The sequence below is a fragment of the Amblyraja radiata genome, chromosome 27 (assembly GCF_010909765.2).
Source record: "Amblyraja radiata isolate CabotCenter1 chromosome 27, sAmbRad1.1.pri, whole genome shotgun sequence".
Lineage (NCBI taxonomy): Eukaryota > Metazoa > Chordata > Chondrichthyes > Rajiformes > Rajidae > Amblyraja > Amblyraja radiata.
This window is the reverse complement of record NC_045982.1, coordinates 6254841-6280185: the sequence shown is the minus strand read 5'-3', so window position 1 is coordinate 6280185 and position 25345 is coordinate 6254841. Positions and strand designations below refer to the sequence as shown.

At 46.1% G+C, this 25345-nt stretch overlaps 1 protein-coding gene across 4 annotated transcripts in view; it reads left to right on the top strand.

Moving 5' to 3' along the window:
* Positions 1 to 25345, top strand: part of LOC116988360 (cAMP-dependent protein kinase inhibitor alpha-like) — an 84193-nt gene that overhangs the window by 12439 nt on the left and 46409 nt on the right. For 3 of the 4 annotated variants that reach the window (XM_033044999.1, XM_033044996.1, XM_033044997.1), the window contains exon 2: positions 24859 to 24961. The gene's annotated coding sequence lies outside the window, so the exon portion shown is untranslated. Of the gene's footprint in view, positions 1 to 23514; positions 23605 to 24858; positions 24962 to 25345 lie in introns of those variants that run through there. The other variant, XM_033044998.1, reaches the window with a different exon arrangement.

Here is a 25345-nt window from a genome sequence, read left to right as displayed (position 1 = left end):
AAAATTAGTTTAGAGATACAGCGTGGAAACAGGCCCTTCGGCCCACCGAGTCTGCACTGACCAGCAATCCCTGCACACTAATACTGTCTGACACGCACTAAAGTCTGTTTACACTTAAACCAAGACAATTAACCTCCAAACTTGTACGTTCTTGGGGTGTGGGAGGAAACTGAAGATCTCATTTCCTTCACCATTTCCAGAGTGCAAATGTCTGTGACATAATATTTCTGATATGACTTTATTTCTAATGCACTTCATAAACTATATTAATTTTTGTAGGGTATGTCCTGAAATTACAAAAGAGACCAATGTCTTTCATGAGACCAAACTAATCGATTCTTGTTTTTACAGGAATATATCTAGAAGTTTTTAGTTAAAGTAGATAACGGCTTGCAAGAACTTTTGAAAGCAGGTAATATTGATAATCTGTGCATTAGTTCTCTTGCAGCTGAGCTGGAGAGGGGTGGCTCAGTGGCTGAGCTGTTACTTCACAGCGCTGGAGGCCCGGGTATGAAACTGACCTCGGGTGCTGTCTGTGTGGAGTTTGCACGTTCCGGCTGCGGCCACGTTGGTTTCTTCCCACATCCCAAAGTCGTGTGGGTTTGTACACACGCCCTCTGTAACATTGCCCCTCGTGTGCAGGGAGTGGATGAGAAAGTGGGATAACATAGAACTGGTGTAGACTCGATATGCTAAAGAACATGCATCTACGCTGTGTATCTAAACAAATTGCAAAATCTAAAAAAAAAACACATTGTTGCATGTTACCATTCCTCATGCAAATAAAATAATATACAGCATAAAGAACAGCAGCATTAACTCACCATAAAAACCTGTATATCAGTTTTCAAAGTAAATATAGATAAATTCCAACAGTGACAATAATTACTAGAACCAATAATGTGATCGTATTGGCATTATGTCGTAGTTAAGTATAGCTGTGAGCATTAGAAATCACATTGATTCCACAATTGGCTGTGACATTATTAACACCCTCTTCAGTTCAAGGACAATTAAAGTTAGACAGTGAACGCCAGCAACATCCGTATCCTTGGAACACATATTTGGTTCCAAACCCACTCATTCCTTATCATTGGAAGCAGGACTGAACAGAAGAAGACATGAAGTGCTGGAGTAACTCGGCAGGTCAGGCAGTATCTCTGGAGAACTTGGATAGGTTAAGTTGTGGGCCGGGATGCTTCTTCAGACTGGACATAGTATGGGTGAGTAAGGACACAGCACAGAAGGGACAAGAAAGTTCATAAGCCATAGGAGCAGAAGTAGGCCATTCAGCCCATCGGGTGCGATCTGGAAAGGATATGTTTGGCTGAGGACAAGTCTTAGTTTGGATATGTAGCGCAGAAACGGGCACTTTGGCCCACCGAGTCCATGACAAACTGCAGTCCTCGTACACTAGCACTATCCTACACACTAGGGACAATTTGCACTCTTTACCAAAGCCAATGAATCTACAAACCTGTACGTCTTTGGAGTGCGGGAGGAAACCGGAGCACCCGGGGAAAACCCACGCGGTCACAGGTTGAACGTACAAACTCCGTACTGACAGCACCTGTAGTCAGGATTGAACCCTGGGTCTCTGGCGCAGTAAGGCAGCGACTCTACCATTGCGCCACCGGGCCGCCACCGAGTCACGGCTGACAGAGACCAATTGGAAAACAAAACTTACCTTTCTTTTACGGTTGGATACCAGACCCTAGAAAAACCTGCATGGTATCGTTAAATATTTGTAATATGTTTGCTCTAAGGATGTGGATATTCCTGGCAATATCTGCTCTCTCCACTATCTGCCTGACCCCCTGAGTTACTCCATACTTTGTTTTTGGTCAACACTTATTGTCCATCTTTGATTGGCTTAGAATTGAGAATGAGTTGAGAGATAACCACAGAGACGCATCTGGAGTTGCACTCATCATCGTTGAAAACATTAGTGGCGCTGGTTTCCGGCGGGAACAGTGACGGACGCACCACACATCTCTGTCCTCCAGTTCCTGCGGACTTCCGCCACTGGAAGTATAGGGTTTTGGTGTGTGTGCTTTATCATCATTCCTTACAATGTTATGTACGACAGTGATCGCAACTTCTACTGAAGTGTGGATGGCCGTTGGCTCGCTAGAAGCTCATCCACCCTTTGACAGGTCTTGTTTTTGGTCCTGCTGGGGGTCCACAGCCCCCTCCTCACCTGGCAAACCAGGTGGGGGAGACAGTTTAGTCGCCGACTATCCGACCATGGAGCTGGTAGCACGGGATTATATGTTACCCGTGGCAGGGGAACTCTCCCCGACCTGACCTAATTATTTAAAGATCTTAGATTTTCTGTCTTAAAGGATTTTTTTTCTGCAACTATTCAGTAGTTTCAAGGCGACCATTACTCATCACATTTTATTTTTCACAATATTGCATCGATTTTAAAATTCCAGCTGCCGAGGTGGGATTTGAACTCATTTTTCACGATCAGTGGGCCAGGGTTTCTGGATGTTTGTCCAGTAACTACAGCACCAAACCCACGGGGATAAGTCACATCTAATTGCTCTGTAAAAGCAGCACAAAATCACTTGGGGTTTGGTTCTCTTTCATTCAGATATACAGTGTGGAAACAGCATCTTTGGCCCACAGGTCCACGCCAATCAACAACCATCCGTACCCTATCCTACACTCTTAACCATATAACAATTACAGCACGGAAACAGGCCATCTCGGCCCTACAAGTCCGTGCCGAACAACTTTTTTCCCTTAGTCCCACCTGCCTGCACTCATACCATAACCCTCCATTCCCTTCTCATCCATATGCCTATCCAATTTATTTTTAAATGATACCAACGAACCTGCCTCCACCACTTCCACTGGAAGCTCATTCCACACCGCTACCACTCTCTGAGTAAAGAAGTTCCCCCTCATGTTACCCCTAAACTTCTGTCCCTTAATTCTGAAGTCATGTCCTCTTGTTTGAATCTTCCCTATTCTCAAATGGAAAAGCTTGTCCACGTCAGCTCTGTCTATCCCTCTCATCATTTTAAAGACCTCTATCAAGTCCCCTCTTAACCTTCTGCGCTCCAGAGAACTCTAGGGGAATTTTTTTTATTTTTATTTTTTTTAAATAATTTATTAGAAGCAAGTGTACAAAAATATAACCGACGGCTTATGACATAATACAGTTATTGTGCAGCTTCAATTTTGACTTTTAGCTATAATTAGAAGAAAAGAAAGGAGAAAAAGCAAGAGACATAAAAAGTGGAATGTGCAAGGATAGAACCCCTAGACAACCAAAGTGGTGTGGCCCAAGTGTGAGTAAATAAAAGAAATAAAGGAATAGAGAAATAAAAAGACAAAAAAGAAAAAAAGAGAAAAGTGATGATATACCTGCCTCGCATCCCTCCCCACCCATCACCCAACCCGTAATTAGATCTAACTCCAAAGTTGTGTTGTACCATACTATCCTTGTAATAAATCAATGAATGGTGTCCATGTCTTCGAAAAATGATCTGTTTTTTCTGATAAGACAAGTCTAAGTCGGGACGACAGATGGCACAATGGGCTAAGTGTTCGGCTGGCGACCGGAAGGTGGCCGGTTCGAATCCCGCTTGGAGTGCATACTGTCGTTGTGTCCTTGGGCAAGACACTTCACCCACCTTTGCCTGTGTGTGAATGTGTGTGAATGTGTGTGAGTGATTGGTGGTGGTCGGAGGGGCCGTAGGCGCAGAATGGCAGCCACGCTTCCGTCAGTCTGCCCCAGGGCAGCTGTGGCTACAGAAGTAGCTTACCACCACCGAGTGTGACTGAGGAGTGAATGAATAATGCGATGTAAAGCGCCTTGAGTATTAGAAAGGCGCTATATAAATCCCATCCATTATTATTATTATTAATATTTTCATGCCAATTAACCTACAAGCCTACACATCTTCGGAATGTGGGGGAGGGGAGGGGGGGGGGGGGAACTGGAGCACCGAGAGAGGGAGAACGTACAAACTCGGCGCAGACAGCGCCTGTAGTCAGGATCGAACCTGGGCTCCAGAGCTGTGAAGCAGCAACTCGACCACTGTGCCACTGTGTCAGATCGTAGTTCCATTTTTATTTTTCAAAGCCTACTGCAACCCTAACCAATTTTAGGGTGTTTTTGGAGGTTAATATACATTATACATGTATAATTTTTGGGGGAAGATATTTAAATGTTCAGATGTTTTTTAAAAAATCTCTTAAATGGAGAAAAAGTCTGAGTAGTGATTGAATTCTGTCTTGAAACCTGGAACTCACAGTCATTTTTAAAAAATTTTTTTAGCCTTTGGCTGTATTTGTTCATTGTGGGCGGCTTGACCATAATCCTGTATAGTCTTTCCGCTGACTGGATAGCACACAACAGAAAAGGCTTTCACTGTATTTAAGAAGGAACTGCAGATGCTGGAAAATCGAAGGTAGGCAAAAGTGCTGGAGAAACACAGCGGGTGCAGCAGCATCTATGGAGCGAAGGAAATAGGCAACATTTCGGGCCGAAACCCTTCCGAGGTTTCGGCCCGAAACGTTACCTATTTCCTTCCTGAAGGGTTTCGGCCCGAAACGTTGCCTATTTCCTTCGCTCCATAGATGCTGCTGCACACGCTGAGTTTCTGCAGCACTTTTGTCTACCTAATATTTCTTAACCCAAGCACTTGTGTAAGTAGAGTAGGAGTTTGAATCCAGCTTTAACTGGTTATTAAGTGAGGAATTATTCTTCCAAGATCATAGCTGGAAGTGAACGGAGGTTGTATGTAGGGGCCTCCTTCGTTGCCCTGGCTCAGATTCATCAGTGGATAATACGAGGTATGGTTCTACCAACAGAAGTATAGCAGTAAAGATAGTCATCACAGGACAGGAAGGGAAAATTGGTGCATCCAGAAGGAAACGTTGCCTATTTCCTTCGCTCCATAGATGCTACTGCACCCGCTGAGTTTCTCCAGCACTTTAGCCTATCTTAGGCTTTCACTGCACCTCGGTATACGTGACACTAAACAAAACAAAGCTAAACCTTCAGGGACTGAGATTCCCTTTGATTGTTGCATGGTCCCTGTAACCATTCATTCATTCATTCAACAATTGAACTCAGGCCAAGTTAATAGCTAAGTACCCAATTGCCAGCAGCATAACCAAGGACAAGTCACACCCTGGCCACTCCCTCTTCTCCCCTCTCCCATCGGGCAAAAAGTATCGAAGTGTGAAAACGCACACCTCCATATTCAGGAACAGTTTCTACTCAGCTGTTATCGGGCAACTGAATCATCCCACCACAACCTATGAGAGTAGTCCTGAAGTACTATCTACCTCATTGGTATCTTTGATCAGACTTTACTGGCTTTAGCTTGCACTAAACATTATTCCCTTATCATGTATACATTGTAAACGGCTCGATTGTAATCACGTATTGTCTTTCCGCTGACTGGTTAGCACGCAACAAACGTTTTTCACTGAACCTTGGTACATGTGCAATAAAGTAAACTGAGTTGTGTTTGGCATGTCATCGAATACGCTGACAAATCACGGCAGATGTTCTGGTAACAGCTGGGAAGAAACTGTCCCTGAATTTGGTGTGCGTTTTCACACTTCTATAACTCTTGCCAGAGGGGAGAAGAGGGAGTGGCTAGGGTGCGACTCGACCATGATTATGCTGCTGGCCTTGTCGAGGCAGCGTGGAGTAAATGGAGTAGGCATTTGTAGTAAATGCCTACTATGTTCTGTGTGCTGAAGCAAAGCAAGAATTTCATTGTCCTATACAGGGACACATGACAATAAACTCACTTGAACTTGACTTGAACTTGAGTATAAATTGAGTCAATGGAAGGGAGGTTTGGTTTGTGTGATGGTCTGGGCTGCGTCCACAATTGGCTGCAATTTCTTGCTGTCTTGGATGGAGCTGTTCCCAAACCAGCAGTGATGCATCCCGATAAAATAGAAAATAGACAATAGGTGCAGGAGTAGGCCATTCGGCCCTTCGAGCCAGCACCGCCCTTCAATGTGATCATGGCTGATCATCCACAATCAGTACCCCGTTCCTGCCTTCTCCCCATATCCCCTGACTCCGCTATCTTTAAGAGCCCTATCCAGCTCTCTCTTCAAAGCATCCAGAGAACCTGCCTCCACCGCCCTCTGAGGCAGAGAATTCCACACACTCACAACTCTCTGTGAGAAAAAGTATTTCCTCGTCTCCGTTCTAAATGGCTTACCCCTTATTCTTAAAAAATGCTTTCCATTGTGCATCTGCAGAAGGATACAGGTTGGTGCCTAACTGTCTGTGTGGACTACAGTCTTACACCTATAATAATAATAATAATGATGGATGGGATTTATATAGCGCCTTTCTAATACTCAAGGCGCTTTACATCGCATTATTCATTCACTCCTCAGTCACACTCGGTGGGGGTGAGCTACTTCTGTAGCCACAGCTGCCCTGGGGCAGACTGACGGAAGCGTGGCTGCCAATCTGCGCCTACGGCCCCTCCGACCACCACCAATCACTCACACACATTCACACACATTCACACACAGGCAAAGGTGGGTGAAGTGTCTTGCCCAAGGACACAACGACAGTATGCACTCCAAGCGGGATTCGAACCGGCTACCTTCCGGTCGCCAGCCGAACACTTAGCCCATTGTGCCATCTGTCGTCACCTATGATTGTACCTAATGTGTAATAGAATTGTATGCAACTCAACTGTATGCAAACACAGATTTTCTCTGTACCTGGGTCCACATGACCAAGCACCATTGATACCTCAGCAACAGAACATTGTGGTCCACCTCCATCATGAGCAGGGACTTGTTTTCTAATTGTTTTGTGCTAATGCCTGATATTTCCAGTTTTGTTTTTTTTGCTATCTGGTAAAACCTGTCTATAATTTATATATGATCTATAATTTATGTAGTCGAGTCCATGTGCCTGCGTTTCTGCTGCAGGCAAGATTTTTATTTTTTTTGCACCTGTACTTTCATACTTGTGCGTCAGACTATAAACCAGACTTGACTTGACATCAATTTCCACATGATCAATGCCACAAGGGATTTGATTTATTTTACAATGCCGTCTATCAAACGTTACAGTGCTATCATGAATTATAGCATGTGCTTGGAATGAATGAAGACCAGCTCGTGAGTGAGCAGCCACATAGTCTATTTAGTGGACACTTTAAGTGTGGTGAAACATTCCACGGTGCTTCACAGTGTTGCATGTCTGCCGGCATCACTCGATCTCGCAGGGTGATGTGCACTGCCATATTTTATCTCTTTGTTCCACACCAGTTTGTCAATGGAAGCCGGTGAATCCAAGCAGTACCATGGCTCGACGTTAAGCTATTCAACAAGGCATTCAGTAACTTGGACTTTCCCTGCTGTTATCAGGCAACTGTTATTGTCTGAGGAAGGGTTTCGGCCCGAAACATCACCTATTTCCTTCGCTCCATAGGTGCTGCTGCACCTGCTGAGTTTCTCCAGCATTTTTGTGTACCTTCGATCTTCCAGCATCTGCAGTTCCTTCTTGAACAACTGTTATTGTTATATTGTTACTGTTATATTCCAAATGGAATTTAAACTGGAGGTGGTGAAGGGAGGGCTTAAGCCAGAATCATCCTACCACAACCAGAGAGCAGTCCTGACCTACTATGTACCTCATTGGCGACCCTCAGACTATCTCTGATCAGACTTTACTGGACTTTATCTTGCACTAAACCGTTATTCATGTTATTCCCTTTATCATGTATCTGAACACTGTGGAGGGCTCGATTGTAATCATGTATTGTCTTACTGCTGACTGATTAGCACGCAACAAAAGCTTTTCACTGTACCTCAGTACATGTGACAATAAATCAAACTCAAACACTATCATGTAATGTCTAGACTGTCTAGAAAGGCTGGGAATGTCCAGTGTAAAATGAGTTTCTCCAGGCTTGGCTAAAAGCTCAGTGCATCTAGTAGCTTGACAATCTGTGTGGAAAAAGGTGGGGGGGACCTTATTGAAACTTTCCAAAGTGAAAGGCATGGATACAGCAAATGTGGAGTGGATGTTTCCACTGGTGGCAGAGTCTATGACCAGAGGCCATATCTTCAGAATTAAAGGGAGTACCTATGGAAAGTAGAGGTATTTCTTTAACTGGAGGGTGGTGAATCTGTGGAATTCATTGCCACAAACGGCTGTGGAGGCCAAGTCAATGGATAATTTTAAGGTGGAGATTGACAGATTCTTGATTAGTACGGGTGTCGGGGGTTCTGAGGAGAAGGCAGGAGAATGGGGTTGAGAGGGAGAGATGGATCAGCCATGATTGAATGGCAGAGTAGACTTGATGGGCTGAATGGCCTGATTCTGCTCTGAGAACTTAGGAAAACCATGGGATTTCGAGGGAGGTCTTAACTTGTCCTGTGGGCATGTTTGTGGTTTGCTCTGAAGTACATCATTGGGGTTCCGTTCAGTTCAGTTTACTGTCACATGTTCCGAGGTACAGTGAAAATCTTTTGTGTGCTAACCAGTCATTGGAAAGACAATACATGATTACAATCTATCAATTTACAGTGTACAGATACATGATAAGGGCATTATGTTTAGTGCCAGGTAAAGCCAAAAATGTAGAGGAAATGGTAATCTATCTAATCACATTACATTTGACTGGAATGGGAAATACAAACATGTTCGCCCTCAGGTTAGGTACCTTAATGACCGTAAAAATTCACTTGGACTGCAGTGATTGCAAATAAAGTTTGGGTCTTTACAGAATTGACTTATTCCAGCAGTGGAGAAACTAAGGGCAACATTTTAGAAGTGAAAACTTTTTTTTTTGTAGGCCAAAAGCCTTGTGTAGCAGCACCTGCCTTGGGGTAGTCAAACCCCTGCCCCAGTCACGTGGGTGCGGGGAGCGTTATTCGCGCGCTTTTGCCGACGCCATTCATTCTAGCGTCACACTCGTGGGTGCAACATCGTTTAGTTGGTGGTCTCATCGACTTGCGTTTGTTCACTGTTTTACCGTTAATAATAAAACCCGTTGAATTAACTCACAGCCTCGACTCGCCAAACCTGTATAATTGATGTCCGGTTCCCTGCCCCCTCCTAAGTAGCATTAAGGACATTTAATACCAGTCATAAAGGAAAGGATGGAATTAGGCCTTTACTTAGCACCAACTAAGTGCCCACATTAAGATGAGAAGATTTGTTTTATTTAGCATCAACCTCAGCAATAAAACCACGCCCCACATAAATTGCTAGCAGTGTTTAAATAATTGCATGGTTATTATAGCAACCCTTGTTATTGCATTCGTATACCAGCTGAGCTCTCTGCTTTATAACCTGCGAGGCACTCGGAAGCATTTTAATTATTTTTAAATTTGTTCTTTTTCCATTTAACTTTGTTAATTGTTGCACATACTGTGGGACTAGGGGAACGTTTTGGTGAAATTTCAATTTCATCCGCCTTGTATAAGCACCAAAGGTTCTTGGCCCAGGTACAGGGGGAAGACAGGAGAATGGGGTTGAGAGGGATATATAGATAAGGATGTCCTAGCTCTGGAGAGGGTCCAGAGGAGGTTTACGTGAAAGATCCCAGGAATGAGTGGGATAACGTACGATGATCATTTGATGGCGCTGGTCCTCTCTGTGGATTGTCACCTTGTCGTGGTGGAGAAGCTTGTGTGATCCTGAGAGCGATACATTCTGAAGCTAGGCTCCTGGTAGGGCCACCCATGGTGGTAAGGTTGAGGGGGAGGTCTCTGACAAGAGCAATCCAACCAAGACCTCAACGGTGGAACAGGTGGAAGACGATGGCTGACCTTGGTGGAGCGTCACAACGGCTGGGAAGGCGGATGGAGGCTGCGGCAGGATAGGATCTCCGGTCGTCTTGGACACCATGCCACCGGATCCTGACCCAGATCTGTCAAGGTGGCTGTCTGTGCACCAGTCTCCCCACCAGCGATGGAAATGGGTTTTAGGAACTAGGGGTACGCTAAGGTTCGCGAGGTTGGGGTTGGGAAGGAAGGGGGGGTGGGTGATTTTATAGTAATACAGTTTATTGTGTATTGTATGTCATAGCTACTTTCTTGCATATCTCTCTCTCTCTCCCTCTGTCTGTGTTGGCTGCAGCCATCGTCTGCTTCGGTGAGGGAAGCAGGTCGGTTCAACAAAGTCACGCACTGACGTCTTCCAACGCTGGAGATACCCATGGTCAGCCATGACCAAGGGGGGCCCAAGAAGAAGAAACTGGGCCTCCACTCTAGTTTGGGCGGATGACGGGGTGGGGGACCTCATTGAAACTTACTGAATAGTGAAAGGGTTGGATCAGGTGGATGTGTAGAGGATGTTTCCACAAGTGGGAGAGTCTAGGATCAACGGTCATAGTGTGGCGCCATCTGGTGGTTGAGCCACTTATAGATCGAACCCTCGTCAGTGGAGCTGGGACGGTCACGTGACAGGGTTTGGCGGGAGTTGGGGGTGAAGAACGTCCTACAGCAACAGCAGGGACTTTGCTTAAGCTCTCACTTAACGAACGTGTGTTTAAAAACTGCATTTGCTAATAAAGATTGTTTTACTCAACTCAATACAGTAGCCAAATAATTAAAGGACATTCCTTTAGGAAGCAGATGAGGAATTTGTTTTGTCAGGCGGTGATGAATCTGTGGAACTCATTGCCACAGGAGGCTATGGAGGCCGTCAATGGATATTTTTAAGGCAGAGATTGATAGATTCTTGATTAGTATGGGTGTCAGGGGTTGTGGGGAGAAGGCAGGAGAATGGGGTTGAGAGGGAAAGTTAGATCAGCCATGATTGAATGGCGGAAGCGACTGGATGGGCCGAATGGCCTAATTCTGCTCCTAACACTTGTGAACTAAGATCAGCCATGATGGAATGGTGGAGGAGACTTAATGGGTCCAATCCTGCTCCTACATCGTATATGAATGTAGTAATTGTCGCGCAAGAAAATACAATCCAGTCCGCAAAGCCTGCACCATAGTTGTATTACCCGAGACATTGCCATTACACATCTTCCACTCCAGCATCCAAGAAGCGGGGTGGGAGATTGCAACCTTCACGTGGTCCGCCCTGTTTCGACGAATGCAATCAACCTGGCGTGCACAATCAAATAAGATCAAATAGAACAAGTTGTCCTACAACTTTAGGCTGGGAGACAGGGAGTCTGTGGCTTATTTGTGTGAGTGCATCAGATTGGCTACCTGTTCTATTGATCTGCTAGCCTTTAGAAAATCACGAAAAAAATTTAAGAATAGCTGAACTTTCCTATCGATAGACTAAGTAATATCAGGAGTTTATTCCTTGGAATGCAGAAGGCTGATCTTGTAGAAGTATATAAAGTGTACAAAGTGAAGGTAGACAAAAATGCTGGAGAAACCCAGCGGGTGAGGCGGCATCTATGGAACGAAGGAATGGGTGGTGTTTCGAGTCGAGAGCCGAAACATCTCCATCTCCATTTTATCCCAATTTACTCTGAATCCATGGACACCTCGGAGATATGGATCCACGGACTCAGCTTGGTGACACGTGCTCTGAGGGGCCCTTCCTCAGATGTGAACCCCAAGCGTGACAATTGACCCTGAGAAAAGGTAGGAGAGGAAGCATGCATTCACCCTCCCTCACTAGGGTAGCATGGTGGGGTAGCTGTGGAGCTATAGCTTTACAGCTCCTGGGACCCGGGATTGATCCTGACTATGGGTGCTTGTCCATACGTTCTCCTGGCGAGGATTGTATCCGAGATATTTGTTTACCTCCCACACTCCAAAGACATCCAGGTTTGTAGGTTAATTGGCCTGGAGTTAATGTAAACTGTACCTAGTGCGTGTAGGATAGTGTTCGTGCGCGGGGATCGCTGGTGGTGCAGCCTCGGTGGGCCTGTTTCCGGCTGTATCTCTAAACTAAAAACTCTCATTTCACGCTGTCATCTTATTCCTGCTAATAGGCGGCACAGTGAAACAGCGATATGTAAAGGAAGAAAGCGAGACAACATGGGGCAAGTTATGTTGCCATGCTAATAAATACCTTCCATTACAAGTTATTTTAAATGCCAGTAAGTATTGTGAAGCTGAAGTTGTCTTGTGTCTATGTGGGCTTGCAATTTCTTCCTAGTGTAATTTCCCACCCACTCAAAAACCAGGGAAACTTGAGCTTCAATTGGCTAATGATAGGATTTGCCTCGTACTGTTCAAATAATAATAAAGGATCAAATTGTCTTAAGGGGCTGTCCCACTTGGGCGACCTAATTGGTGAGTTTAGAATAGTTTGAAAAAAATGACATGTTGAAGACCTCCTTCGACTATGTAGAAGACCTTGATCACAATGAATGGTGGTGCTGGCTCGAAGGGCCGAATGGCCTCCTCCTGCACCTATTTTCTATGTTTCAATTAAGAGTTAGATAGAGCTCTAGGAGCTAGTGGAGTCAAGGGATATGCGGAGAAGGCAGGCATGGGTTATTGATAGGGGATGATCAGCCATGATCACAATGAATGGCGGTGCTGGCTTGAAGGGCCGAATGGCCTCCTCCTGCACCTATTTTCTATGTTTCTATTTTTCTTACCTCCTTCGACTTCCTTTGACTGTTGAAGACCAGCTTCGACATGGGGCAAGTTATGTTGTCATGCTAATAAATACCTTCCATTACAAGTTATTTAAAATGCCAAAAAGCTGGACTAACTCAGTGGGACAGGCAGCATCTCTGGAGAGAAGGAATGGGTGACGTTTCTGGTCGAGACCCTTCTTCAGATGTATTAGTCTGGGAAAGAACTGATGTCGCACTAATCCGACTAGTCAGAGTCCAACAGCGTAGAAACTGACTTCAGCCCAGCCTGCCCACACCGGCCAACATGTCACATCTACACTCATCCCACCTGCCTGCATTTGGCCCATATCCATCTAAACCTGTCCTATCCATCTAAACCTGTCTAATGCCCCTGTCCCACTTAGGAAACCTGAACGGAAACCTCTGGAGACTTTGTGCCCCACCCAAGGTTTCCGTGCGGTTCCTGGAGGTTCCCGGAGGTTTTTGTCCGTCTCCCTACCTGCTTCCACTACCTGCAACCTCCGGGAACCGCACGGAAAGCTTGGGTGGGGCGCAAAGTCTCCAGAGGTTTCCGTTCAGGTTTCCTAAGTGGGACAGGGGCATAGCTGCTTCTTAAACAGTCTTGGAGCATGGAACTGAATCTTGCTGCAAGTACAGTGATTCTCCATTTAAAAAATAAAATAAAATGATGACGAATCATGCATTTATCACCCAGGCAGTTAAGTATTGGCTTAATGAATCGTTATTATTAATAGTTTGCAGTGATTTACTAATAGGGCGGCAAGGTGGCGCTGCGGTAGAATTGCTGCCTTACAGCGACAGAGACCCGGGTTCAATCCTGACCACGGGTGCTTGTCTGTATGGAGTTTGTACGTTCTCCCTGTGTCCTGCATGGGCTTTCTCCGGTTTCCTCCCACACTCCAAAGACGTGCAGGGTTGTCAGTTAATTGGCGTTGTATAATTGTAACGTTGTAGTGTTAACGTGCGGGGATCGCAGGTCGCCACGGACTCAGTGGGCCGAAGGGCCTGTTTCCATGCTGTATCTCTAAACTAGACTTGCTGGATTATTTTTTTTTCTCTGACTCGATGGCTTGTACCTTAAACCATGAAGACTATCTTATTGATTTAGCAGTGGGAGCAGGCTAGTTGAGTGTTTTTATTGTCAAATGTCATAAAAAAAATTTAAGTGAACCTTGTGTTGTTAGTGACATTGAAGTGGCACTTAACTGAAAGTAGAATGGTGGTTTCCAAGTGAACCCTTTCAGACTTGTCCTGTGTATATGAATTGCTGGGGGTTACTCTCCTAACTTGCATTAGAGTAGTGCCATAGCAAATCTCCTCCAACTGCAGGCTTGCCCCATATTTATATCACGGGACTGTTGAATTTTACTTTATATTCTTTTCTGGGTTTTTTTTTTGCTCTGTAAATCTTTACAAAGAAAATGATATCAGTTGTTTCAATAAAGGGAAAGGTGATGTTCAGGTTTGGATAAGTAGGAGCAGAATTAGACCATCTGGCCCATCAAGTCCACTCCTCCATTCAATTATGGCTGATCTGTATCTCCCTGCCATCTCCCCCGAACCCCTGACACCCTTTACTAATCATGATAACATTTGGAATGCGTTTCCTTGAATAACAACGGGATTTTATATTTATTTTTGACAGAGTAGGCCATTTGTGTTCTCACAATCTGCTTCTGGTGCATCTTAGTCTGAAGGACCACCATATATTGAAGGGCTACAGTTGCTCCTCATCCCTACCCATTCACACACTCCAACACCAATGCACAATGCAATGGCTGGTTCTTGATTATCATGTGTACCGATGTACAGTCAAACCCTTTTGTTGCCCACAGTTCATAAAGTATCGGCAGACCTAAGCACCATCCCCAATATGTACAAGGTGCATTGAAATAGTCCACTGAGACTGTATGCAAGAGTCGCCGGGTTTGGCGCCATTCGGGTCCGTGCGCTGGGTCTCCTGGAGCGGGGCCCGATCCAGGCGAGCCCCAGGCTGTTGCAGGGCCTCCAGCCGTCGCCTCTCTCCATCTCTCCAGTAGTCACCTCTCAGTGAGCTGTTGTCCCTCTCCTCATGCAGCCACAATCAGCCCTTGTGGCCTCTGTCCCGCAGCTGACTATGAGGGCGCGAAAGTTAAGGCCCACGATTCGCTCTCTTACCGGCCCATCCTCTCGTGTCCGCTGTTGCCGGCTCCCTCCATCCTTCTCTCCGGTCCTTGGGGGACGAGCCGGGGCTGGGCCATCTCTAGTGTTCACTGCGGTCAGCAAGACTACTTAGTTGAGCTGAAGTTGTTCAGAGGCTGGTGGATCTGTGGAATTCATTGCACAGGTGACAGTGGAGGCCAGGTCAATGGATATATTTAAGGTGGAAATTGACAGATTCTTGATTAGTACGGGTGTCAGGGGTTATGGGGCGAAGGCAGGAGAATGGGTTTGAGAGGCCAAGATTGAATGGCGGAGTAGACTTAATGGGCTGAATGGCCTAATTCTGCTCCTAGAATTTATGAACTACCACTCTGTATGTATGGCTCTATAACTCTGTTTATGGCTGCCCTTTTCTTTAGTTTAGATGTTTTAGTTTAGAGATACAGGAAACGTTCGGCCCACCGGGTCCGTGCTGACCAGCGGTCCCCACACATTAACACTATCCTATACCCACTAGGGACAAATTTTACATTTACAAAGCCAATTAACCTACAAACCTGGACGTGTTTGGAGGGAGTGCAGCGTAGGTTTACAAGGTTAGTTCCCGGGATGGCGGGACTGTCATGTGCTGAGAGAATGGAGCAGCTGGGCTTGTACATTCTGGAGTTTAGAAGGATGAGAGGATATCTCATTGAAACATATAAGATTGTTAAGGGTTTGTGCACGCTAGAGGCAGGAAACATGTTGGGGAAGTCCAGAACCAGGGGCCACAGTTTAAGAATAAGGAGTGAGCCATTTAGAACGGAGACGAGGAAACACTTTTTCACACAGATAGTTGTGAGTCTGTGGAATTCTCTGCTTCAGAGGGCGGTGGAGGCAGGTTCTCTGAATGCTTTCAAGAGAGAGCTAGATAGGGCTCTTAAAAAATAGCAGAGTCGGGGGATATGGGGAGAAGGCAGGAATGGGGTACTGATTGGGGATGATCAGCCATGATCACATTGAATGGCGGTGCTGGCTCGAAGGGCCGAATGGCCTACTCCTGCACCTATTGTTTATTGTCTATAAACCTGTATGTCTTTGGAGTGTGGGAGAAAACCGAAGATCTCGAAGAAAACCTACGCAGGTCACGGGGAGAATGTACAAACTCCGTACAGACAGCACCCGTAGTCGGGATGGAACCCGGGTCCCTGGCGCTGCAGTCGCTGTAAGGCAGCAACTCTACCGCTGCGCCACTGTGACCGCCCCTCTCATAATCTCTCGTAATCTATAAATTGTTTATTATTTAATGCCTTCACGTTAACAGTGCCACTCTTTGTGTGAGTCCTTTGTACCCATCCATGTGCACCATGTACACCTCCCACACATTCGTAACACAGCTGTCATTTTCTGTGAATAAACTGTTTTCACCATAATGCAATTAGATCGGTTTCAGTGTAGAAGAAAAAGTACCTGGCATAACCCCAGCAACAATATCAATTCAGTAAATGATCCTGGACTTGAGATATCAGGCAGGAGGATAAAGTCATTGTAATGTTAGAAGATGGAATTGCTCATACTTTACATGGATCGTGTTAGTAATGCAGGCAGGAGTACAATCTGGTAATAACTGCAGAAGCTGGTTGACACCAAAGAGGGACACAAAATGCTGGAGTGAAGGGCCTGTCCCACGAGCATGCGGCAAGCGCGACCTAACGTGGGCCGGTCCCACTTTGATCGCCAGAGCCGTATGGAGTTGTGCGGAGCTGGTCCCAACATCGCGCGGGGCTCCGAAAAACTGACGGTGTTCAAAAATTCTGCGCAGCAACGGCCTGCCGGCCCACAGCCGCCTCAACGCCGTACGCACCGCCTCGACGGGCATATGCAGCGTCTCAACACCGGACGCAGCGTCTTGACGCCGTACGTCACGCGCGAACTTCCCGCAGACTGCGCTCTAACATCAAGTCACTCACTCGACCGCCGCGCGACTCCCGCTTCCGGTTTGGTCGCGCTCGCCGCATGCAGGCGCATGCTGGTGGGACCGGCCCATTACGGGGATCACTCGACCTCCGCGCGGCCCCCGCTTCCGGTTTGGTCGCACGTGCCGCACGCAGGCCGCATGCTCGTGGGACAGGCCCTTAACTCAGTGGGTCAAGCATCATCTGTGGACAAAATGGCTCGGCGACGTTTCAGGTTGGGATCCTTCTTCAGACCCCGTCTCACTGTAGTGGTTGGGGGGGTTTGGAGGGGGAAGAAACTGGAAGCGAGGGGGGGAAAAACACAGGACAAATTGGGGCCGTCAACAGATGACCTTGGACAAGGAGAATTGGAATCGGTCCAATTCGGTAGTTTGCGGCAATGTAAGCTTTGTCAGTCTGGAGGGTGTCCTTGATACCCAAACTGCAACATGGTTCCAACTATCTACCATCCAACTCCTCCAAAACCCCCCTCACCTGTGTTCACCTAGTATCCTCCATGCTTTGTCCTTCCTCTCCCCCCTTCCAGCTTTCTTCTTCCCCCCCCCCCCCCCCCCCACACACACACACAATCAGCCTGAAGATGGGTCAGCCCAAAACACCTCCAATCCACATTCCCCACAGATAGTTTAGAGATACTGCGTGGAAACAGGCCCTTCGACCAACAATCACGCATTCACACCAGGTCTACCCTAGATACTAGGGACAGTTTACACAAGACTGTCAACCTACAAACCCGCACGCCTTTGAGATGTGGGAGGAAACGGAGAACCCGGAGAAAACCCACGCAGTCACAGGGGGAACGTGCAAAGATGGCACCCAAGGTCAGGACCGGATGCTGCGTGACTTACTGAGTTACACCAGCACTTTGGTGTGATTTTTGTGTATTAACCACGCCTACAGTTCATTGTTTCTACTTTATTGAGTGTCTTAGTTTTGGCCTTGGACTATGTAGTCTTTAACGTTTGTCTGAGTGTGTCTGTGTGTGTCTGTCTGGAGCCCTGTCTGTGTGGCTGGATCCGTGTCTGTGCGTCTGGATCCCTGTCTGTTTGTCTGGAGCCCTGTCTGGAGCCATGTCTGTGTGTGTCTGTCTGGAGTGTCTGTGTGTTTATTTTTAAAGGGAAGTTAAAGATTTAAATGTGATTTTAGGGGATCCAGTTCCATCCGTTGGGAATTTATAATTGTGGTAAAACAAGCTAATCTACTAATCTTCCCATTAGACCAGGGAGCGACTGATGAGAGGCAGGAACAAGCTCTGATGTACAAGTTTGACCCTTTTAAATCTGCCAACGTATACTGGCAGGGAGAGACTGAGGCGGAGTTCAGTTAGTTTGTGTCATTGTCACGTGTACCGAGGTACAGTGAAAAGCTTTTGTTGCGTGTTATCCAGTCAGCAGAAAGACAACACATGATTACAATCGAGCTATTTACAGTGTATAGATACACGATAAAACAATAACATTTAGTACTAGGTAAAGCCAGCAGAGTCCGATCAAAGAGGGTCCGAGGGTCACCAATGAGGTAGATAGTAGTTCAGGACTGCTCGCTGGTTGTGGTAGGATGGTTCAGCTGCCTGATAACAACTGGGAAGAAACTGTCCTTGAATCTGGTGGTGTGCGTTTTCACACTTCTGTACCTTTTGCCTGAGGGGAGAAGAGGGATTGGTCAGGGTGCGACTCGTCCTTGATTATGCTGCTGGCCTTGCCGAGGTAGCGTGAGGTAGCATGACCTGTCATCCCACCACAACCAGAGAGCAGTGCTGAACTACTGTCTACCTCTTGGGTGACCCTCGGACTAACCTTATCATGTGCACTGTAAATGGCTCGATTGTGATCATGTGTTGTCATAGCACGCAACAAAAAGCTTTTCACTGTACCTCGGTACACGTGACAATAAACTAAACTGTGACTGATATCTGTGCCTCTCTATGTCCCTTCCGTTCCCCCGAGTGCCATTGTAATTGTAGATAGACACACAATGCCAGAGTTTTGCTCAAGGTCTGAAGAAAGGCTCTGGGGCAGTCACGGTGGCGGTGCGGTAGAGTTGCTGCCTTACAGCAAATGCAGCGCCGGAGACCCGGGTTCGATCCCGACTACGGGTGCTGCCTGTACGGAGTTTGTGCGTTCTCCCCGTGACCTGCGTGCCTTTTCTCCGAGATCTTCGGTTTCCTCCCGCACTCCAAAGACGTACGGGTTTGTAGGTTAATTGGCTTGGTAAATGTAAAAAATTGTCCCTAGTGGGTGAGGGATGGTGTGAATGTGCGGGAATCGCTGGTCGGCGTGGACCCGGTGGGCCGAAGGGCCTGTTTCCACGCTGTATCTCTATCTAGTGATTTATTATGTTCTATTACTCTGTGTTCCAGGTGCCTGATAATATTATCGTGGTGCTCATGGTGGGAAGGACTGTGAGGTGTAAATTAGTTATTATACTGTGTTCTCCTCCGAATTGGTTCCTTTTTTTCCCTCCTGTTAAATTCTTCTTTAAATGCAGGAAATGTTCAATAACGCAGGTGCTTATTTTTCATCTCGAACCTCCGGCCAAATTAAATATTTATAGTGTCGGAAGGAGCTGCAGATGCTGGCTTGCACTGAAGATGTACACAAAATGCTGGAGTAACTCGCCATGTCAGGCAGCATCGCTGGAGAGAAGGACAAGGTGACCTTTATTCAGACTCGAGGGGGTGACGCTTCGGGTCGAGACCCTTCCTCACGCTCGCAGCTGATGTTTCGGGTCGAGACCCTTCTCCGGCCAGCCTGAACCAGTCAGCCAAGATCACCTATTCCTTTTCTCCAGAGATGCTGTCTGACCCGCTGAGTTACTCCAGCATTTTGTGTCTGTCTAAATATTCATTGCGTTTCCACTTTGCTCTATCATATTAATTATGAACAGCTGACAGCATGGTGTGAGCCACGTATGATAATGATAGCGGCAATCAGAGGCGGTTGAAGGGTGTACAATGGTATTGAGTCTTCAACACCGATTAAATGCATGTTCTGAAGTTCATGGTGATCCTTGAGATTATTTGAACGCAACATCATCAGCTTTAGAAAATGTCTCGCAGCTTATCTCCTGATACCGGATGGTCAGTATCTTAAATGCCAATAATAGATTTCAAAGGCAAATTACAGGATCCTTTAATACCGCCTGGATTCCTGGTATTTTTGCCCTTGTTTCAGCAGCTTACTAGCCTTTGAGAATTTTATATCAGTTTTTGCGTTTCCAATTTTCTTTATCCTAAACATTTCTTTCGTCCCTCAAGTCAAGTCAAGTGAGTTTATTGTCATGTGTCCCTGATAGGACAATTACATTTTTGCTTTGCTTCAGCACACAGAACATAGTAGGCATTTACTATGTCCCTATCTCTCTCTTCACAATATACAGGTTTCTGTCACCTATGGTCGAAGATTTAACTAGTTTAGCAATACAGGCCCTACAGCCGACAGTCCAAGCCAACCAGCGATCCCCTCAGCTAAATTAAAAAATTGTTGCACATTAAGGTGGTATGCAATGTTCATTTCACTCTTTGAGCAAAATACAAGATGTCATTTTCTTGTAAAATATATGAAACAAAGTGATGAAGTAACTGTGCGAATCAGACAGCATCTTAGGAAGGGATTGATGGCAGACATTTTGGATTGCGATCCTTCTTTCATATAGGGTGATACAGTGTGGAAACGGGCCCTTCAGCACTACTTGCCCACACCGGCCAACATGTCCCATCTACACTATTCCCGCCTGCCTGCGCTTGGTCCACATCCTTCCAAACCTGTCCTATCCATGTACATCTAACTGTTTCTTAAACATTGGGATAGTTCCTACCTCAACTACCTCCTCTGGCAGCTCGTTCCATACGCCCACCTCTCTTAGTATGAAAAAGTTACCCCTCTGATTTCTATTAAATTTTTTTTTCCTTCACCTTAAACCCATGTCCTCTGGTCCTCGATTCACATACTTTGGGCAAGAGACTTGTGCATCTACCCGATCTATTCACCTCATGATTTTATGCACTTCTGTAAGATCATTCCCTCATCCTCCTGCGCTCCAAGGAATAGAGTCCCAGCCAACTCAACCTCTCCCTATAGCACAGACCCTCGAGTCCTGGCAACATCCTCGTAATTCTTCTCTGTACCCTTTCCATCTTCTGCCTTGATTGCATATTGCACATGACAATAAACTCACTTGAACTTGAACTTGACTAACGCCTCCTATTGCTTTGAGCTGGAAACACCCAGCTGGTCAGACAGCATGAGCAGGGAGTAAGGCTGAGGTTTCACGACAAGGGCCAGTTATTTGAACTGCAGTGATGTAGGTAGGAGACTGAAGGCAGGGCAGGTTGTTTAGTTTCGAGTTACGGCGTGGAAACAAGCCCACCCAGACCCAACCGACCAGCGATCCCACAGGGACAATTTTACATGTATACCCAGCCAATTAACCCACAAACCCGTACGTCTTTGGAGTGTGGGAGGGAATCGAAGGTAACGGAGAAAACCCACGCAAGTCACGGGGAGAACGTACAAACTCCATACAGACAAGCACCCATAGTCGGGATCGAACCCGGGTCTCTGGCGCTGTGAGGCAGCAAATCTACCGCTGCGCCACCGTGCCGCCCTTTGATGGTTGGTGATGGAGAGTTGTAGTGAGAGGCAGCTGCAAGATCAGGGTCACTCTTGTGGATCGGCAGGCCGTGTTCTGCCAAGAGCCGACCCAATCTACGTTTTATTTCTGCAATGCAGTGGAGGCCACTTTGTGAATGGGAAGTAATTTGCTGTTTCTTTGCTGCCAATTTCCATCCTGCTGTACTTCCTCTTTAACTTCTCACTCTACATTTCAGGGGATGACTTAGCAACCTTCCATTTATACCCACATGTTCTCACACCTGCTGTGACTACACCTCCCACTCTGCTTCCTGCAACGATTCCATTTCACTCTCTCAGTTTCTCCATCCCTGTGGTATCTGCAGTAATGACATGTCTTTCTGTACCTGCACAGTGATCCATACCCTCTCATTCCCTGCGTAACCATAAGGCTGTCTCAAAGCCTCTTGCATGCCACTGTCGTAACATTTTAAGAAGTCTTCCTATTTCCTACAGAGGGCCTCAGAGGGCGGTGGAGGCCCTTTCTCTGGATACTTTCAAGAGAGAGCTAGATAGGGCTCTTAAAGATAGCGGAGTCAGGGGATATGGGGAGAAGGCAGGAATGGGGCACTGATTAGGGATGATCAGCCATGATCACATTGAATGGCAGTGCTGGCTCGAAGGGCCGAATGGCCGACTCCTGCACCTATTGTCTATTATCTACACCAAGGCTTCTCCACTATTACTGTTGACACTGTCTCTATTTTCTGCATGACTGCACTTTCCCTCTTTCCTGTCAGCCAGTAAAAGGGCAGGGTTGACTTCTACTTCCAGACCAGTTCAATGAATTTTAGAGACACAGCCTGGAAACAGACCCTTCGGCCCACCGAGTCCACACTGACCATCGATCACCCGTTCACACTAGCTCCATGTTATCCCACTTCCTCATCCGCTCCCCACACTCGAAGGGCAATTTTACAGAGGCCAATTACCATCTTTGGGATGTTGAAGGAAACCCACATGGTCACAGGGACAGGGAGAAAGTGCAAACTCCACACAGACAGCACCCAAGGGCAGGTTTGATCCCGGGCCTCTGGCACCACAAGGCAGCAGCTGTGCCAACGTGCCACCCTGTTGAAGGTGGTGGAAGCTCATGGAGGAAAATTCATTGAACGTCGTAGTCTGGAAGTAGAAGACAACCCTACCCTGGTTCTGGCTGAAAGCAGGGAAGTGCAATTCTTACTTGCAGCAGTACAACAGGTTCAGAAACAACCCCAGCCCCAATCCAACCTCCATTTTCAGGATTCCAGAGGGACTATCCTGACAGAACTCATTGCAATACGTAAGGGCTTGGACACGCTAGAGGCAGGAAACATGTTTCCGATGTTGGGAGAGTCCAGAACCAGGGGCCACAGTTTAAGAATAATGAGTAAGCCATTTAGAACGGAGACGAGGAAACACGTTTTCTCACAGGGAGTGGTGAGTCTGTGGAATTCTCTGCCTCGGAGGGTGGTGGAGGCAGGTTCTCTGGATGCTTTAAAGAGAGAGCTAGATAGGGCTCTTAAAAATAGCGGAGTCAGAGGATATGGGGAGAAGGCAGGAACGGGGTACTGATTGGGGATGATCAGCCATGATCACATTGAAGGGCGGTGCTGGCTCGAAGGGCCGAATGGTGTACTCCTGCACCTATTGTCTATTGTCAATACTTGCCCTTTTCTCTCTTCCTATCTCACCATCCCCGAATCGGAACAGATTTTTGCGGACTTCTCTGTATTTACTGAACTGCATCTGATGCTCACAGTGTTCAAAAGGGAACTGCAGATGCTGGAATATCGAAGGTACACAAAATTGCTGGGGAAACTCAGCGGGTGCAGCAGCATCTATGGAGCGAAGGAAATAGGCGACGTTTCGGGCCGAAACCCTTGGGTTTCGGCCCGAAACGTCGCCTATTTCCTTCGCTCCATAGATGCTGCTGCACCCGCTGAGTTTCCCCAGCAATTTTGTGTACCTCTGATGCTCACAGTTTGGTCTCTTCTGCATGGGAGAAACCGGATGCGTATTGGGTGACTGCTACGGACAACTCCTCCGTTCAGTCCGCAAGGATTATAGTTGGACTTCCACTCTGACTTTCTTTCTACAAAGGAGACAGATAGTCAGGAGTTAAGCGTGTTTTATTTTTCATATATACTGAAAGGATAACATTGCCAATCTTACTTGCAGCAGCGTAACCGGTTTGTGAACAAAATGTTTTCTCATGCTGTCTGTTTGTTTCCGAACCTGTTGTACGGGTGCAAGTAAGGATTCCATTCTTGCGTCTCAGTACATATGACAATAAAATGCTCTTGACTCTTGACTGTTTCCTGGTAGCTTGTTTCAACAATTCCCAAGGTAAGTGCAAGGAACAGCACTTCTTTCAATTCAGCACCTTGCTATATTTGGATCTTTATGTTGAATTTTCTGTCATTATTTCTCTCCACAAACTGATTTGGTTGTACTCTTCCTTTTAAACCTTTTTATTTACTGTCTCTATAACTTATTTAAAACTTAATTCTTATTTTGACAATTATTTATTTACCTTATCGGACATACTCTCCTCACTCTTTTCCTCTCTCTGCAACTTAACACACGTTTTCTCACCTTTCCCAGTTCTGATCAAGGGTCTTCGACGTGAACCGCTCTCCACTGACGCTGACTGGCCTGCACTCTGCTTGAAGTGAAAGGAATTGTTAGCCTGCAGAGAGCTTCCAGCATTTTCTCTTTTTGTTATGGAATTCCAACTGGTTATTTTTCTCCAAACACGAGTGCATTTCTTGCTTCTACAGTAAAATCCTTTCCAGTCGGAGCTTAAATACAATGGCTTTTTTGGTAAATCACACAATGACTCAGCTGGCCCAAGGAGAGAGATGTTTCATCAGTAAGGACACTTTAAAATCCTGAAGGTTGGGATTTGCAAATTTTGCATTACCAATAAGCGATAACGTGGATATTTTTAAAATATATTTTTCCAAATATAATGGCCATGTCTCATGATACTAAGTCTCCATTGCATCATTCCAGCATCCATTGGTTTCTGTCCATTCAATTTTTGTGCATATTTCCTCAATGTTTAGTTTAGTTTAGCGATACAGTGTGCAAACGAGTTTATATATACAGAGTCTGCGCCGACCAGCGACTTCCCTGCACACTTGCACAATCCTACACACATGGGGCAATTTATAATTTCACCGAGCTAATTAAACTACAAACCTGTACGTCCTTGGAGTGTGGGAGGAAACCGGAGCACCCGGAGAAAACCCACGTGGTCACAGGGAGAACGAACAAACTCTGTACAGACAGCACCCATGGTCAGGATCGAACCCTGGTCTCTGGCGCTGTGAGACAGCAACTCTACCACTGCATGTATATGTGTGTGTGTGTGTGTGTATATGTTTATTTGGCGATGCCGGTATGATCATAGCGAACAGGATGCACGTCCTGGTTATGAATCAAGTATAGCTACGTGGATGAGAGTTAGTGTTTAATAAACAGCACTCGGCAAGAAGCAGGAAGAAGGAGAGATTATTCTTAATAGATGCCAAATATTTGTATCATCACCTCTGTGCCTCATTAACAACCTTTATATTCAACTTTGCTCTTTCACAGCTTGGCAGCAATCCGTACAAAGAAGGAAAGCGTCTAATCTGACAACGCCACATTTCGGGAAACTCTTTGGCTAGTCTGAAATATTAAATGACTCTTTGAGGAGGTAAGTGTTTTTATTTATCCCTCAAAATCGCTTTTGTACATTGCATCACTGAATCATCCGTGCACCTGATGATTATTATCACGTAATAAGAAAAGAGACAAAATGCGTGTTTTATTTTATTGCAACAAGGCAATCATATTGGTAACCTTTGAAAGAGTGGTCACCACAAAATGCCGGAGTAACTCAGCGGGACAGGCAGCATCTCTGGAGAGGAATGGGTGATATTTCAGGTTGATACAGAACAGGTGTGTAGGATAGTGTAAGTGTGTGTAAACTGGGCACTTTGGAAGACATTTTCTATAGGTTAGCACCTCTGAATGCCAAAGTCTAGCAGGCACAGCTTTAAAGATGACGGGAGCAAAATTTAAAAATGTTTGGGGAGGG